A 14,221-nucleotide genomic window follows, 5' to 3' on the forward strand; every position below is an offset into this window, starting at 1 on the left:
GGTGGCATTTGTACTCCAGCTTCATTATTTTTGGGTCTCGAAATGATCACCACGGGATAATTAGGTGTTTGATTCTGCGCCTTTGATTCTCCCTCGGATGCGCATACATTTCCCTCTATGGGGCTTTTAGCTTCTTCATAGAATTCCATTTCTTTGTTATCTATCATGTTCTGCACGAGGGCTCTGAATTCCACACATTCTTGGATTTCATGCCCCACCTCGTCATGAAACTCACAGTAGTTTCTCTCTTTTTCGGGTTCTTCCCTTGGATCCAATGCTATCAATCCTCTCTTGGTCATCTCTTTCCATACCCGCCTCAACGGGGTCCTGATTTATGCCACTTCATTCTTGGTCTTCTTGTTCAAGCCTTCACTTATCCCATTCACTCCTTGGTCGGTATGATTGGGGAGTGGGTTTCCTACTACATTGGGCGTGGCTGGGTCATCAAATCTCACGATTCCCACTTTAATGAGTCTTTCGACCACTTTCTTAAACGCAGTGCAATTTTCGATTGAGTGCCCGATGATTCCCGTGTGGTACTCATATTGGGCGTTCGCGTCATACCATTTGGGATACAGGGGCTACAGTGGCTCCAGGTAGAAAGGGGATACCACATGAGCGTTGAATAGGTTCTGGTACAACTCCCTATACGACATGGGTATAGGGGTGTATTGTAGCCTTTCTGTGTTCTTCCTCGCATTGGATTCTTGCCTTACAAAGCTTTGTTGATTGGTAGTCACCGTTTTGGGTTGATTTACGGTAATTGACTTGGGCTGTCCCTTGTTGAATGTACTCACGTTGTTCACTTCATTGTCTTTTCTCCTCGGGGCTGACTTCCTAGCACTCTCTCCTGATTCTACCTTACCTCTCCTTACAACATTCTCGATCATTTCTCCCATCATCACTATGTTGGAGAAGCTCTTGGCGGTACTTCCCAACATATGAGTGATAAAAGGGGCCTTCAAGGTATTTATAAAGAGCATCGTTGTCTCCTTTTCTAGAAGTGGCGGCTGAACTTGTATGGCCACCTCCCTCTATCTTTGTGTGTACTGCCTGAAGCTTTCATTCGATTTCTTCTCCATATTTTGGAGAGTGATTCTGTCAGAGGTCATGTCTGTCACGTGATTGTATTGCTTCATAAAGGCCTAGGCCAGGTCCTTTCACGAGTTAATCTTAGAGCAGCTTAATTGGTTGTACCACTTAGACGCCGCCCCGACAAGACTATCTTGAAAGCAATGGATTAATAATTGATCGTTGTTAACATATCCCGTCATTCGCCTGCAGAACATAGTGATGTGGGCTCCATGGCAGCTCGTTCCATTGTATTTCTCGAATTCGAGCATTTTGAATTTAGGGGGAAAGACTAAATCTGGGACTAGACTCAGGTCTTTGGCATCAATCCCTTGATGATGATCCGCGCTCTCCAAGGCTTTAAATTTTTCCTCGAGCCATCTGCATCGTTCTTCCAATTATTTTTGTGAATCCATCCTCGCCTTTTCTTCTTCGGCAATTTCATCCAAGTCAGGAACGGGCGGATTGTCCGGGTTGTTGACAAAGTTAGAGCCTGAGCCGGTTTGGAAATTCATCGGTATTGAAGCTCCGGCCTGAACCTACTGGGGCATAATCATGACAGATGGTTTCAGTAAATTAATCTCGGGCTTCATCGGTACATGCGTCAGAGTGAAGCCAAGGGGTATTGAGGATCCTCGTTAGTTTCTTCAACTTTGTCCATAGGGCCCTTTCCCTTATCCGTTCCTCCCAACAGCAGCTGGGATAACTGACTCATCATTTCCCTCTAAGACTCCATCATTTGCTCTTTCATCTCTCGCTGAATCTTGGCTAGCTGCTCTTGCATCTAAGACTGCATTTGTTCTTGTATTTCTTTTTGCATCTGCTCCAATTTCTCGAGTCTCTTATCCATTGATTTTTTTCTTGTACCGTAGGGGTGTGTGGCTGGTTGGTTTTCGTTGGTTTCCAGGTTACTGAAATAATTTTTAGTTAATTAATCAGAAAACTCTTATGGCCTTTAATGCATAATGATATAATGCAAATGCAGATGCATGAATGTAAAGGAGGCATCAATTTTTTAATTCAATTGCCCTTAGAAAATTTTACTTGAAAATAAAATCTTTTACATAAAGTCGAGTTACAAATAGAATTTTTCTCTAACGCTCAAAGTCCTAATTTTTCTAAGCAATGAGGCCAGCTCTTGTCCGTGCTCCGACTCTAACTCATATTTCACGCTCAGTGTGTCCGCCTGAACAGCTAAAGTTTGCAAGTAGTCTGCTACTTCGCGAATCTGGGTTATGGCCTCCCCCATAAGGTAATATTTGTTTCTAACTTGGTTTTGCGCATGGTGAAGCTGCTCCTTCCAACGATCCTCGTTTGCCTCGAAAAACTGGATCCTCATCTCACAGTTTTGTAGCGACGCCTCTAACTCTTTTTTTTTTCTTTCATTTCTTCTATCTTGCTCAAGCTTGCCCTCAATTCCATCGTGGTGTTGCGGTTTCGGTATTGATGTAGGGACTTCTCAAGTTCTGCCACTCTAGCCCTTAATTCCCCTCGCTCATTTCTGCTTTCTGACAGACTTTTCTTCAAATCTTCGTTTCGTGCTTGAGCTTCTCGGAATTTTCTTTCCCACCGGTCGGTATTGGCCTTTTCTTCCTGAATTTCATGGCGCCATTGTTCGGAAGTCTTACCTAACCCCGCAGTTCTCATAGATAGGCGCAGCTTCTTATAGTCAGTCTTCCTGCTGTCTAGGTCTTCTTCAGCCTTAGTTTTCCCTTTTCTCTACTTTTCAGCCTCTAACCTCTGGACATCAGCTTCTAACCTTAGGTGCATCTTTTCTTCCTCCAATTGTTCGATCTTCTTCCCAAGCTCCGAACTCTTCTTCTCAAAATCTTGCCTTATAATTTCCAATTCCAATGGGGTGACTTGTAATTGTTCCCCGATAGGTCGAGCATTCTCCAAGCTTGGCCTAGGAATATTATCATTAATCCTCTTTTTAAACCACTCGCTATACTCTGGCGTTACCATGGAACTGACGGCTAACCTCTTAATCCAACAAGTTTGCTTCTAAGCATCCGATAATTCCTGAACTCTCTTCTTATAGTGAGCACCTTTAAACGAGAATTCACTCTGAGCAAGTTCGTGGGTCGTGGGTACAAACTGCCTCGATGTAACGTCCCCCTACCCGAGACCGTCGCCGGAGTCGAGCAGGAGATATTACAAAACTTATCTTAGCACTTAAACAGTTTTCGTAGTAAACTATCCATCTGTGTCACGATCGCTAAAAAAATCATATCTCGAGTTACGAAACTTGAAATATAATTCCGTAAATTTTTCCTGAAACTAGACTCATATATCTACTGACTAATTTTTTTCTAGAATTTTTAATCAGGCCAATTAGTACAGTTTATTAGAAAAAGTCTCCCCTGTTTCAGGATTCGGCTACTCTAACCCTTGTGCACTACAAATCAAATTTCTTCCTGTACAGAAATACAATGACTATGCCATTTGTTTCAATTAAAAATAGACTCAATAAGGAATCTATACAAATAAAGTTTGAGTCCTAATTCTTAATACACAATTTATGGTGAATTTCTAAAGTCAGAATAGGGAATCCAGAAATTGTTCTAACTCTCTTTCACCAAAACGTAAATATCTTATAAAATACAACTCTTTTACCTATTTTATTTCTTCCATATAAAAATAGATTCATTAAGCTTCAATTAAAAATTTTATTCATTATCTAATTCACTTTATACTATTTTTGGTATATTTTCAAAGTTGGACTACCGCTACTGTCCAAATCTATTTTAGTATAAAATGTTGATAACTAAGTTTATAACATCTTCATTTCTTCTCTCTACAATATTTACCAACACTTCCTCTTATTACTCTTCACTAACATATCAAAACATACCATACTTAAGGTTTTGGTAACATTTACAAAACATACCAAAATATCACTTAACAATTTAGATACTTTCAAAATGACCAAAAGACATCCTAGGTACAATGCCATTTTCCAAAAAGATAGAAATTTCACCAATTTGAGTTTGGGGATCGGCTTGTATGCTGAGTCCTTATACTTTCGTACCTAGCCTACGCACGGAAAAAAACTATATGCTGAGAATACTCTCAGTGGTATTTCTATAAACAATAGCTTAATCAACTTTAAAACATGGTAATTCAAATACATTATTGCTATTATTCAATATCAATCAATACTTTAATAACCTTTACCTTATTTACCCTTATTAACATAACTCGGACACTGACGGATACATGGATCCAACCCACACTCCGGGATAAGCACATAGTGCTTCATCGGAATAAATCCGGAACTTTAACATTATAGTACACAAAGTACTTCATCGGAACAAATCCGAAACTTTAACAGTAGTCGACACATAGTGTCTCATCGACTCAATGTCGGAATATCCCAATACTTCCAATTCCTATGACATGTCAACTATATTCGACTAGCCCGACACTATTAATAGGGTATTCAAAATCACATTCATTTCAATATGGTAAAAATACTTACCTTATTCACATTTTCATACAATATAAATATCAAATATAGCAATAACGATTAAGCTCGGTTTATAGAAATACAAACCACTATTTATCGAATTTAATCGATATCTTCGTTCACTTTCTCTTTTCCCTTCTTTGATAACGTATCCGGTGCTACGTTTGCTACTAACAATCATACAATTAAAAATCATCAATATATTAATTCATAAAACACATTTTCACTTTCTACGAAACTTTTACAAAAATTCCAATTTCATCCTTTTTCCATTACTAATCTTTTTTTCTTTAACTTAAGCTGCATATTCTCTTTTAATCAACTCATTAACAAATTCTAACTCATAAAATTCATTATAAAACATAAATTTTGAGCTCTATTCAACTTAGTCCCTATTTAAACCTAACTTAGAAATTCCTTTAACTAATCACTTCTAATGTCAATTTCTATCAATTTAACCCATAAAACCTCAATTTATTCAACTAAATCAATATCTAAAAATTCTCTATTTTTCTTCATTTTAACCTCATACATGTAGAACTTTGAATTAGGCATCCATAAACATAAAAATCATAAGAAAATGAGCTAAAACAACTTACCAATTAAACTTTAGGGCCTTAATCCTCAAATTTCCCTTTTTTATTTCTTTCTTTCTTTTTCTATTTTATCAATTTTACTTATTATACTATTATTAACCTATAATAAATATAAAACTAACATGTGTAATAGCTATAACATAAAATATCTTATAGCTATTACACATATATACCAACTATTACACATGTTATTCAATATTAACACACACATGGCACTTAGGGTCTAATTACTAGATTAGTCCCTTTTACTTCTTTAATCTATAATTAAACTTTTATTCCTTATGCAATTTAGCCCTTTAAACTAAATTCAAGCTACTTCACTTAATTAAACACTAAATAACCATTCAACTATAATTCATAAATATTTCTAATAAATATTCATGAATAAATTTCACGGAAACAGTACTTAAGACTCAATTTTCGATACCGTAACTTTAGGTTCATTACAATTCTCTCCCCCTTAATAAATTTCATCCTCGAAATTTACCTGAAAAGAGATGGGGGTATTGAGATCTCATCGTTTCTTCCGGTTCCCACGTAGCTTTTTCAACACTATGACTTCGCCATAGCACTTTTACTGAATGAATACGTTTATTACGTAATTCTTTTACCTCTCGTGCTAGAATCTCTATTGGTTCTTCTTCATACGATAAGTCAGGTCGAATCTCTACATTCTCGGTCATAATGACATGTGAAGGATCCGATCAGTATCTTCTTAGCATAGAAACATGGAAGACATCGTGCATTTTTTGTAATTCAGGAGGTAAGGCCAATCGATACGCTACTGGTCCAATTCTCTCAATAACTTCGTAAGGCCCAATAAAACGAGGACTTAATTTTCCTTTTTGACCAAATCTTAGAATTTTCTTCCAAGGTGAAACCTTTAAAAATACTTTATCCTCGACTGAGTATTCAATATCCCATCGTTTCAAATCTGCATATGATTTCTGTCTATCAAAAGCAGTTTTCAATCTTTCTCGAATTTTTTTAACTGTATTTATCGAAACCATTCCTCGATTTAAAAATTTAAAAATTTTAAAAAAAAGGGTAATCGACTTTTGAAAAACAAATGCATGGATCGCCACCGATCTTTTGTTTTGGTGTGATCGGATCACCTAAAAATTTGGTTATTTTAATAAAACATTTATGATTTACTAAAACAACAATTTTGGTCTAGAAAAATTTTAGAAAACGGGCTCGGGAGTCGGTTACGCATGAGGAAGGATTAGCACCCTCATTACGCCCAAAATTCGCACCAAATCGATTAAATATTGTCCTTATGTCTAAAATTAAAAATGTTTTTGAAATGTGGCTTTTTTTAATAAAAGTTGAATAACCCGAGTTAATTGTCAAAAATCTTCTTGTTTCGATGTCCGGAAATTTATAATTTGAAAACCACGAAAGGATGCTCAACTATTTAGTCCAACGAAAAATCGAAACCCAGCACAGTAGGGCACGATTCTTCGAATTCCCAAACATTGATCATTGCCTCACTTTGGAAAATACGAGTGAAATCCCGGAGAGATATTTGATTATTTCGGTCAGACGGGAGATTGCAACCCAGCACGATAGGGCATTATTCCCCGAACTGCCCAAACATCAAACATTTCTTTCGTTTTAAAGGGTTTTTAGAAAACGTGGATGAAACTTCAAAGGGATCTTCGATTGCTTAGAATAAATGAAAAATCACAACCCAACACGATAGGGCACAATTCTCAAATATCCAATCATCAAACATCCTTTGTTTTGAAAGGCTTTTAATAAGCATAGGTAAAAACCTAAAGGAATATTCGATTGTTTTTGAGCAAACGAGAAATCACAACCCAGCACGATAAGGTATGGTTCTCGAATCATCAAACACCGAGTATTGCCTTTATTTGCGAAAAATCTTATTTCGAGGTAACAACATGTCATACCCGGTAAGTTAGGGCACCACACCTCGTATCTCCAAAAATAAACATTTTTTTTAAACTCACATTGTGATTAAAAGGAATATTCTATTATTTAGGTTAAATAAGAAAAATCGAAACCCAGTAAGTTAGGGTACGATTATCTCGAATTACCTAATACGGATTATTACTTTTATGAAAGAATTGTTTTAATATATTGAGTAAGAAAAATAACGTGATTTATAGTAAAACATAAAAGCAAATTATAATATTAATATGAATAATAACATAATAGGTGCGACAGTGTCAAAAACGATAATATGAGTAATTATAAAAGATGAAGTAATAGCAAGACTAGTAATATGTAAATATAAACAAATGCATGAGGAAAATGAAATGATCGAAGACATAAGCAAATTAACGAATAAATGAAAATGAATAAAACATGGAACAACAAAAATGGCAATGACAATGAAAATGAAAATGATAATAATAATAATATAACGTAGAAAATAATGATAATAATATATGAATAAAGAAAAAATATATATATACATACGTATACCAAAAACATATTCGTAATAATAGTATTGAATATTAAAAGTATATATATAATAGAGACAAAAATATATGCATAATGTACTATTGAAAGTATTTACATGGGATAATATATAAAAACCATATGAATAGTGTGATATTAAAAATATATACATAAAAATATAATAAATATATATAATATAATATATACATAATATAGTATTAAAAATATATATAATACATACACATTAGAAATAATAATAATGTTACAAAACAATTATTAATAATACTTCATAAATATATACATACATATATATATGTTAAAAATAAGTACATATTAATATTAAGATGATGATAATATTAAAATAACCATTGATAACTTTACATATAAATATATATACATATAAGTATGATAATAGTAATTATAATACTAATACTAATAATAAATACAATAATAGTAGTAAAAATAAACACAATAATAATCATGAAAATAATATAAATAATGTGTACATGAAAAATAATAATGATATGATAAAAAAAACGATACGATATAATAATAACGTAAAGAAAATAAAATAATAATATTTATAATAAAAGAAAATAAAAGAGTGTATTTAAAAGCATATATATAATATTATTGGAACTAATATTAAAAATTAAAGTAGCAAAGATAATATAAAAATCAACTTAAATTAAAAAAGAGACAAAATTCGAATTAAAAACGAAGTTTTGGGGCAAATTTAAAAATAAAAAAGAAAAGGACCTATTTAAATGCGCGTGAAACAACAGAGGGCCTAAAGTGCAATAACCCCTTTTATAAAATGCACAGCATCAGCTAGGATTAAATTGAAAATTGCGACAAATTTTGGTGCCAAATTAAAAATAAAAAATAATTTAATTGCAAAGTAATAAAAAGCGGAGGGGCTAAACGCGCAAATAGCCCCTCCAATGAAAACAGGCGGATCCTAAAGTTGGAGCGGGTCGGGTCGCGGGTCGGCCATGGGTTAAGAGCCAAAACGACGTCGTTTTGGCATTAGTGGCTTAAACCCAAAACGACTTCGTTTTGATGGGGCCATATAAGTCAAAATTCCTAAAAAAAACTCATTTTTCCCATTTCATAAAAAAAAAACTAACCCCTTTCTCTCAAACTCTCTCAAGGCCTTCTCCCTCCGACCAAACTCTGGCTCCGTCCGCCGCCATCCGCCGCCGCCGGCCATCGCGCATGGTGGCCGGATATTTCAAAAAGTTTTTTTTTTATATATTTCTTATATATATACCTTGATATATTTTAATGCATGAATGAGAAGAGATGGATTCGAATAATAAAAGAAAAAAGAAAAAAAAAAGAAAAGAAAAAACCTTAAGCCGGTTTGCACTTCTTCTTTTTTATGGCTTTGTTATTATCTTTTTTTTTGTATTGCTTGATGTTTTTTTTAAAGAAAAATCTTCAGAGAGATTACACTTTTTTTTCTTCAATCTATTTTTTTTTTATTTCTCCCCCCCCAAAAAAATCTCTCTCCCCCCTTTTACAATATTCTTGTTTTTTTACCCAAAAAATTCGGGATTTCAGGCTTTATAGCCGAAATACCATGGATTTGCTATTATCTATTTCCTTGTTCTCTTGCTTCTTTTCTGCTCCTTTTTATTTTTTCTTCTTTGTTTTTTTGTGTTTTGTCTGCTACTGTTTGCGTTTTATTTTGGTTCTCTGTTGTTGTTTTGCAGGTGATGGGATGGCCAAGGCTAAGGGGCATACGGCGGCTGAAAGTCTTGGTACCTAGGGTTGGTTGCTGAAAAATTTTAGGATAGTGGGCTAGTTGGGCTTTTAGGGTTTTAATTTTTTTGGGCTGTAATTGAGTTGGTAGCTTTGTTTGTAAATGGACTTTTAATTTGGGCTATTTTATTTGTATTTATTTGCCCAGGCGAAAATTGGCTACTACAGTACTTTCCGTTTCTTGAACCAATTCAGGTCCAATCATCATCTTCTCATTTAGTTCTGTCCAACATACGGGTGATCGGCATCTTCGTCCATACAAAGCCTCATACGGTGCCATCTGTATACTTGACTGGAAACTATTATTATACACAAATTCGGCTAATGACAAATAATATTCCCAGTTAGACTCAAAATCAATCATACAGGTCGAAGCATATCTTCTAAAATTTGTGTTACCCGTTCAGATTGACCATCAGTCTGTGGATGAAAAGCTGTACTAAAGTGAAGTCGAGTACCGAAAGATTCATGTAATTACTTCCAAAACCTTGATGTAAACCTTGGATCTCTGTCAGAAATTATTGATTTTGGAATACCATATAATTTAATGATTTCCCGAACATAAACCTCAGCAAGTTTCTTTAACGACCAATCGGTTCTTACAGCTAAGAAATGAGCTGACTTCATAAGTCTATCAACTATTACCCAAATAACATTCTTTTTACTTGTAGACGTCGGTAATCCCGTCACAAAGTCCATCGTTATTCGGTCCCATTTCCATTTAGGAATATTGATGGGTTGAAGTAATCCCGGTGGAACTTGATGTTCTGCCTTCACTCGTTGACAAGTCAAACACTTTACCACATATTCAGTTATATCTTTTTTCATTCCCGACCACCAATACAATTCACGCAAATCACGATACATTTTCATACCTCCAGGATGAAATGCAAATGGACTATTATGAGCTTCTCGAAGAATTAACTCTTTCAACTCAGAATTATTCAGAATGCAAAGTCGATTCTGAAATCTTAGACAGCCATTTCCATCAATGCTAAAATTTTCTGTTGTACCATTCCGAATCATCTCTCTTTTCTTTAACAACTTATCATCTTCTAACTGTGCTGATCTGGTTCGATCAAACATTACTGGCTTTATTCTTAATTCAGTCAAAAGGCTTCCATATTCACTGATACTAAGTTGTGCAAACATTGCTCGTAATTCAATTGCAGCTTTTCTACTCGGTGCGTCGACTACTACATTAGCCTTCCCTGGATGATAGTCTATGACACAATCATAGTCTTTTAGAAGCTCTATCCAACGCCTTTGTCTTAGATTCAATTCTTTTTGCGAAAGCAGATACTTCAAACTTTTATGATCCTTATAAACATAGCACTTTTCACCATAAAGATAGTGCTTCCAAATCTTCAAGGCAAAAATTACAGCTGCTAATTCTAAATCATTAGTTGGATAGTTACGTTCATGCGGTTTCTGTTGCTGTGAAGCATAAGCAATGACTTTCCCGTTCTGCATCAGTACACATCCCAGTCCACTTAATGAAGCATCACTGTACACTACAAAATCTCTTTCTGATTCTGGTAAAGTCAACACCAGTGCCTCTGTTAACATTCGTTTTAATGCTTCAAAACTTTTCTAACATTGCTCATTCCAAACAAATGGAATATTCTTATGTAGTAGCTTGGTCATCGGTAAGGCTATCTTTGAAAATCCGTTGACGAATCTTGGATACTAACCAGCCAATCCGAGAAAACTTCGTACCTCTGATACATTCTTAGGAACTTTCCACTTAATAACTGCTTCAATCTTCTTTGGATCCACTCTAATTCCATCCGCTGATACGACATGACCAAGAAACACAACTTCTGATAACCAGAATTCTACACTTGCTCAATTTTCCGTACAATTGCTTTTCTCGTAGTATTTACAAAACAATCTGGAGATGTTGCTCATGATCTTTTTCTGACTTGGAATACACCAAAATATCGTCGATAAAAACTACTACGAACTGATCCAAGTATGACTAAAAAATCCGATTCATAAGATCCATAAAAGCAGCAGGGGCATTTGTCAGTCCAAATGGTATCACTAAAAATTCATAATGCCCATACCTCGTACGGAATGCCGTCTTCAATATGTCGCACTCTTTTATTTTCAATTGATAGTATTCCGACCTCAGATCAATTTTTGAAAATACGGAAGCTCCTTTCAGTTGATCAAACAAATCATCTATTCGGGGAAGTGGATATTTGTTCTTGACAGTCACTTTGTTGAGTTGTCGATAATCAATGCACAACCGCATCGACCCATCTTTCTTCTTAACAAATAACATTGGAGCTCTCCATGGTGATGTACTAGGTCGTATAAAACCTCTGTCCAATAAGTCTTGCAACTGTACTTTTAATTCCTTTAGCTCAGTAGGTGCCATACGGTACGGAGGTATCGATACCAGATCTGTACCTGGGTAGACTTCAATCACAAATTCTACCTCTCGATCAGGGGGTAATCCAGGTAATTTTTCAGGGAATACATCAGAAAATTCACATACAGTCCGAATTTTACTACACTGACTTTCAACTGAATCTGAATTAATCACATATGCTAAGAAAGCATTACAACCTCGATGAAGAAGCTTGCTAGCTTTAATGGCTGAAACAATACGAATTGATCTACTAGTCCAAATACCATTTACTTCAATTCTATCTTCACTTTCATTCTGAACAATAAACTTCTTTTTATAACAGTCTAAAATCACTCAATGTTCTGATAACCAGTCCATTCCCAAAATAACATCAAAGTCGCCAAATGGCATAATCAACAGATCAACAGGGAATATTCTATCTTGAATCATTAATGAACATCTTCAACATATATGGTTCACTAAAGTAGTTTGTCCCAGTGGACTAGACACTTCTATCATAACTTTAGACAATTTAGACTCTAATTTTTTTGTCTCAACTACTTTCGTATTAACATATGAATGTGATGACCCAGGGTCTATTAAAGCATAAACGGGTGCTGAATTCAATAAGAATATACCTGTCACCACATCGTGAGCATCTTTCTCTTCTCGAGTCCTAACAACATACGCTCGAGCTGGAGCTCTAGCTTCAGATTGTTGTGTAGCACTCTCACTAGTTCTTCTAGTACCACCTCTAGCAGACGAACTACTTCGGCCTGATCCCCAGCCTTTGGAAGCAAATTCAGATCTTTGCACTACTGTCGGTGTTGGTCCAGATATCTTTGGGCAATCTTTAATAAAGTGATCGGTAGCTCCACAACGGAAACAACCTCCAGTCAACTTTCTACACTCCTCTTTGTGCCGGTTTCCACAATGCTCACATATTGGAATTTCAATATTCTGAACTGGACTTCGGATACTGCCAGTAGACACAGTAGTCTGTCTTTTTTCACCTCGATCACTCCTTTCCGATCGAGAACTAAATCTCCAATTACCTCATGATTCCTTTGACCGCTTAGGCTGCGAACTTGAACTAACCATTCCGGGACGTTTTTCAGTCGAACGAGCAATTTCAGACTTTTTATCCCTTCCGAGAATTTGTTCAATCATCTTAGCTCTTTCCATTAAATCCGCAAACTCAGTGATTCTAAGAGGCATCAACTGTAGTCTAAATTCATCATGTAATCCTCTTAAAAATATTTTACATCGGTCGGCTTTAGTCGGTACAAACTCAGTGGCATATCTGCTCAATCTCAGAAATTTTCGTTCATAATCCACTATGAGCATCTCACATTGTTTCAGTGTTAAGAACTCTTGTCTTTTGTCCTCTATGTACATTTCTCCCAAATACTTCTTTTGAAACTCTTTTGAAAGAAGTCCCAACTTATCTGTTCCTCAAGTACATTCTGAATCACTGATTCCCACCATACGAAAGCTTCATCTTGCAGTAATGAGACAACACACACTAAACTTTCTTGTGGTGTACATTCAAGTTGCTTCAGAACTCTCTTTGTAGTCTTTAACCAATTTTCAGCAATAGTCGAATCAATTCCCTTCGCACCCAAAAATTCTGTAGCTCCATATTTTCTCAATTCTTTAATTGGAGCTCTTCGGGTAATAGGGATAGAGGACGTAGCAGGCATAGTTCTTACCGCTTTTTGAAGGGCATCGACGATTATTCTAAAGACTTCAGTATTATCACTTCCAACATTCGGTTAATTTCCTACTGGATTCACACTTGGAGTTGCAGACTCCGATTCATTCACATTATACGGTTCATCATCCTCACTATACATCTCTTGATCAGTATCCTCAATGCTTTTATCAGACATTCTTAATGCTATAAAACAAAAATATTCAATAAACATATCAGCATCCAATCCCAACTCAAATTTGACTCAGTAATGGCATGTACTTCTAGATTCACATTGACATTCGATTTAGTCCTAGAACCGACTAAACCTAATTAGCTCTGATACTAATCAAGCTTGTAACGTATACATGGATCCAACCCACACTCCGGGATAAGCACATAGTGCTTCATCGGAATAAATCCGGAACTTTAACATTATAGTACACAAAGTACTTCATCGGAACAAATCCGAAACTTTAACATTAGTCGACACATTGTGTCTTATCGACTCAATGTCGGAATATCCCAATACTTCCAATTCCTATGACATGTCAACTATATCCGACTAGCCCGACACTATTAATAGGGTATTCAAAATCACATTCATTTCAATATGGTAAAAATACTTACCTTATTCACATTTTCATACAATATAAATATCAAATATAGCAATAACGATTAAGCTCGGTTTATAGAAATACAAACCACTATTTATCGAATTTAATCAATATCTTCGTTCACTTTCTCTTTTCCCTTCTTTGATAACGTATCCGGTGCTACGTTTGCTACTATCAATCATACAATTAAAAATCATCACTATATTAATTCATAAAACA

This window comes from Gossypium hirsutum, chromosome A12 (genome assembly GCF_007990345.1).
Source record: "Gossypium hirsutum isolate 1008001.06 chromosome A12, Gossypium_hirsutum_v2.1, whole genome shotgun sequence".
Taxonomy (NCBI): domain Eukaryota; kingdom Viridiplantae; phylum Streptophyta; class Magnoliopsida; order Malvales; family Malvaceae; genus Gossypium; species Gossypium hirsutum.